The sequence below is a fragment of the Leucoraja erinacea genome, unplaced genomic scaffold, assembly GCF_028641065.1.
Source record: "Leucoraja erinacea ecotype New England unplaced genomic scaffold, Leri_hhj_1 Leri_586S, whole genome shotgun sequence".
Classification (NCBI taxonomy): domain Eukaryota; kingdom Metazoa; phylum Chordata; class Chondrichthyes; order Rajiformes; family Rajidae; genus Leucoraja; species Leucoraja erinaceus.
Genome location: NW_026576494.1, coordinates 75001 through 80120, shown reverse-complemented (window position 1 = coordinate 80120; position 5120 = coordinate 75001). Strand labels below are relative to the sequence as shown.

At 48.5% G+C, this 5120-nt stretch overlaps 1 protein-coding gene across 1 annotated transcript in view; it reads left to right on the top strand.

The window, feature by feature from the left end:
* The first annotated feature begins 3994 nt into the window (after window positions 1-3994).
* Window positions 3995-5120, top strand: part of LOC129694232 (circularly permutated Ras protein 1-like) — a 39040-nt gene continuing 37914 nt past the window's right edge. Inside the window, exon 1 of the mRNA XM_055630946.1 lies at window positions 3995-4131. The gene's annotated coding sequence lies outside the window, so the exon portion shown is untranslated. The remainder of the gene's footprint in view (window positions 4132-5120) is intronic.

The following is a 5120-nucleotide window of genomic DNA, read 5'->3' as shown; positions in this document are numbered from 1 at the left end:
TGAATATTACCCCCGCAAAAGTAACAGTTCCTTTTTGAATAATTATATGCTGCAGCAAGGGCACCTTTATCAGCAGAAATTGTTTCCGTTTGCTCCATATTAGTACGTGGGTGAAATTCTTTTGTAGTAGTTGCAGCAGAATACACATTAGATGAGCCATAAGAATCTGAATTTTTCTGAGCCAAGTCCAAAGAGTAAGCTTGATTGTAAGCTGACTGTAAATCCAAGGTTTTGTGTTCTAATAGTCTCTGTCATATTTTACTTCGGAGTCACGTGAGTGACTACGTGAAGAAGCCCGCTTACGGCGCATGCGTGTCATATCGCATACACGCATGGACGAGTCACACCTGGGGAGGACGTCCCCTTGAATGGGAGAACAGAAAAAGCCGACGAACGGCAGGTAAGTGACTCTGCATTTCTAACTTTGTTGTAGGAAATGGACAGAGCAACTCGCAGAAAGTCGGTGAGGAAGGTGCAGCACGTAAGTCGGGAAGGAGCCGGGGACCTGCAGCAGCAGCAGCCGACGCCACAGGAGTTACCTATGGAGGAACCAGCTGTGCCCGACTTCAACCCCGCGCCGGCAAAATCTACTGCTCGGCCGGGCGGGAAGGTAAAGCAAAAGTTGCATCACCTTCAAACTGATATGGTCACGGAGCAGCAGCGAGATAGTACTTACCAGTACCGGAGAACCGACGAGCAGCTGCGGGAGATGGAGCAGCCAGGAGCGGCCAGCTTTACGGAGCTGGAAAGCCGCTACGAATGGCTGGAGGATATTCAGCCGCCGGCGACAGGTGCCCGTGAGTACCGGGGCCGTGAGGGGCGGCAGGAGAATATCGGGCGGCCGGGAGCGACCAGTGCTGGGAGGCATGGGGACCGGCTGCGGGAACCGCGAGCGACTAGTGCCCGAGAGCACCAAGGTCGGCAGGAGCGGTCCGATAGAGTTAAGCACCCGCGATCGACTAGTGCCCGAGAGCACGGAAGTCGGCTGGAGCGGTTGCTGGATGAAATTATCCAGAGTGGCAGGCTCTGTAATAGGGAGGATAGCCACAGTGGGCATAATATAAGTCCCACAGCAGTTTCCCATAAAGGGCTGCAGGATATATCAGACTCCTCTGAGGAGGATATGGAATGTCTGACTAGCTCAGAATCTGAGCAAGAGGTGGAGCCATCTTCTCCCATTGAAGGGAAGAAAAACAACCTGCTGGACATGGTGGGACAGTACTTCCAGCAGGAACAGACCGGGAAGAATCTCGAGGACAGGATGGCTGCAAGTATAGAGTACATGTCCACCCACCAGCTGCAAGCTAATACGTTTGCTGAAGTGTTGGCAAGGCACTTACCACCGGGAAATTGTGCTGCGCTGAATGTAGCCAGTGTAAACCGGTGCATTTGGAAACATGTTGGGGCGGGCATTAGGAGTCAGGATCTTAAAGTCCAATATGCCCTGAAAGGTCTCACGGCGGGCATAACAGCTTTGGCCCGCACGTTAGAGAAGGTGGACATGACAAGTGATCATAAGGATGCCTTAGCACTATTTTGCAATGTGCAATTTGAATTAAATAATATAAGAAAAGGGGCTATTCAGCCAGCTCTAGACCCGAAGTTTACCATATTATGTAAGCAAAGGGCTATAAAACCCCAAACCCTGTTATTTGGGGGAGACCTGTCCAAACAGGTTAAAGATTTGGATGAGGAGGCCAAGACTTTGGGGCTGATTAGGGCAGCCAAAGGATATCTAGGGAAGAGATATCAACCTTATGGGCTTCCTAAGAAGGGTGGTTTCTATAATAGCACAAAGAATTGGAGAGAGGCCAGAGGTCCCCAGCAGCAGCAGCGTCCTTTTTTAGGGTTTGGCCCGGGACGACCACTGTGGAAGATGCGGAAGCCTGTACTTCAGCAGCTATCCCAACCTCAACCTCAAGGCCCTCCACAACCACGAATAAAAATGAGGAAATAACTCAATTACCACCGATAACCATGGAGGTAGGTGAATCTGGGGCTCCAGAATTTATAGGGAGCACGGAAGTTGGAGGGACATTGCAACTTCATTTGGAAGCATGGTGCAATATAACTATGGACAGATATATCCTTAGCAGTATTAAGGGATATCTGATAGAGTTTCTACACAAACATAACCCTCCAGTACAACATACACCGGACAGAATATACATGCTTACTAAATTGGAACCAGCTTTGGCGTTGCTGCGACAACAAAAACATAGAGTAATGGCATATTTGGATGATATACTTATAGTGGGAAAAACTTATGAATTGGCATGTCAGGCAGTGGTTGCCACAAAGCAATTGTTTGAACAGCTGGGATTCATTATCCATCCAATTAAGTCTAAATTAACACCATCAACTAATATTGATTACTTGGGGTTCACCATTAACACAATTGATATGTTAGTGACTTTACCAATAGGGAAAGCCACAGAATTACAAAAGGATTGCACAGAGCTTATTAATACCTTTAAACCATCCATTAGACGGGTAGCCAGGATGATTGGCAAAATTGTGGCCACATTTCCTGCCATACAATTTGGGCCATTACACTACCAAAATTTACAGAGAGAGAAAATAAGAGCACTCAAAATTAATAGAGGCCATTTTGATAGGCCAATGGAGCTAACAATTGAAGCTATAAAAGAATTACAATGGTGGGAACACAATGTTAAGTATGGCTCCAACCCAATAGTTATTGACAACCCGTCTGTGGTATTACAAACAGATGCCAGTGCAATTGGTTGGGGTGCAACGGATACCATCTCGAGCTGTGGAGGGAGATGGAATATTCAAGAAGCTAACCTACTGAATACTAAGGGTATAAATTACTTAGAAATGTTAAGTGCGTTTTATGGGCTTAAGTCTTTTTGCTCAGGTATGAAACAGCAGCATGTTAGATTGCAGATAGATAATACCACGGTGGTGGCATATATAAATCATATGGGTGGAAATATATCAACATCTTGTGATAAATTGGCAAACTCAATTTGGCAATGGTGTATCCAAAGGAATATTTGGTTATCGGCTACGTATCTACCAGGGATACTAAATTCAGTGGCGGACGCCAGGTCACGAAAATTTAATGAAAATACAGAATGGATGTTGGATAGAACGGTCTTTGCTGAAATCACAGTAAAGTATGGAAGACCGGATATTGATCTTTTTGCATCCAGGTTAAATCACCAGTTACCAAGGTATGTATCATGGGAACCAGATCCTGGGGCAGAAGCTACAGATGCATTTTCACTGCACTGGGGGAAATGGTTCATATATGCATTTCCTCCTTTCTGCCTCATCAATCGGGTACTAAGGAAAATTCAACAGGATTCGGCATCTGGGATTCTCATAGTACCTGATTGGCCTACACAACCATGGTTCTCGGTGATACAGGATATGGTGTTAGAACCATGTATGAATTTAAAACATAGTCCTAAGTTGCTGGTGCATCCGGTAACTCAGGATAGCCATCCATGTCATAAAAATATTGATTTATTGGCTTGTAGACTCTGAAAGAACCACTACGGGACATGGGGCTATCAAATAGAACTGTGGATATGATCACAGCAGCGCAAAGAAGGTCAACACAAAAGCAGTATTTAAGTCATATTAGGAAATGGATTAATTACTGCCATAATAATCATCTGGACCACAGAAATAAGAATGTTCCGGCAGTGCTAGAGTTTCTCACCAGTCTGCACTATGAAGGACTTAGTTACAGCACTGTGAATAGTGCCAGATGTGCATTATCAACTTATTTGTGGCAAGGAACAGAAAGTCAGTCAGTGGGATCACATCCGCTGGTAGTTAAACTTTTAAGAGGCATTTTTAACACCAGGCCACCCAAACCAAGATATAACCAGATCTGGGATGTAAGTGTGGTCCTCAACATGCTAAGGAATTGGTCGCCGACCCCTCTCCCCGACCCCTCTCCCCGACCCCTCTCCCCGACCCCTCTCCCTGACCTTGACCCCCTCTCCTGATTTATTCCAGTGACGCCGCCCCCACTGCCCCCTCGACCACCCAACATGCGGAAGGTGCCCAACTATGCGGAGGTGATGGAACAAGGGCCGCGGGCACAGTCGGGGGTCCCCGTGCCCCTCCCGGCCCCACTGAGCCCCGATAAAGGTGAGTGAGGGTCTGGGCCTGGGGGGACAAGGCACCCGTGCAGCTGCAGGGCTCCAGTGCAGTCCCTGCTGCCCACCATGCCGCGAGCTTTACCCCCGGGGCGTGGGGTGGGGGGGGGGGGAGATGTGGCTGGAGACCCCGGTCACAGCTCCGGGGAATGGGGGGGCCATGAAGGGGTGCTGGGTTTGTCGAGGGTAGGGGGGCTTCAGAGGGCGGTGGTTGGGGTTTGGAGGGGGGAGGGGTTGTTGGGTGGTGCGTTTGTCGAATGTAGGGGAGCTGTAAGGGTGAGGGTGAGGGCCTGTGGGGGGAGGGGTTACTTTGTTAGAGAAGTCAATATTCATGTAATAGATGCCTCCACTGGCCCTGCCGTGCACCTATTTTAAATTAGTTTTATCACTAGCACTAGACCTACACACACTAGGGACAATGTACTATGTTTACCAAAACCAATGAACCTACAAACCAGTACGGCTTTGGAGTGTGGGAGGAAACCGGAGCACCCGGAGAAAACCCACGCAGGTCACGGGGAGAACGTACAAACTCCGTACAGACAGCACCTGCAGTCAGGATCGAACCAGGGTCTGTGGCAGCAGTTCCACTCGCTGTGCTGCGGGCAGTGCAGCTCTGTCAAGTGCTGCATGGGTAGCTGATGGTGAGGTGTGGGAGGCTGGGAGAAGGTCGGTGGACAGTGGGAAGGGCAACCATGACCTTGCTGTGTTGCCCACCCCTGCAGAATGCAATAACTGTGGTAAACCAGCAGAGCTGTGCAGTGTTGCCTCGAAACCTGAGCCCACGCTCACCCCTTGTGTAGCAGCTGAAACAACCGCAGAGGTCCAGCTTTGAATGATTCCTTCATTCCCTGCCCTCCTGCAGGTTTTTTCCATCAAAGCTTCCTCTAGTTTCCTCCCAAAGTCAAAGTCAAGTTTATTCGTCACATACACATACGAGATTTGCAGTGTAGTTTCTTGCCATAGAAGGAGTACAGAGAA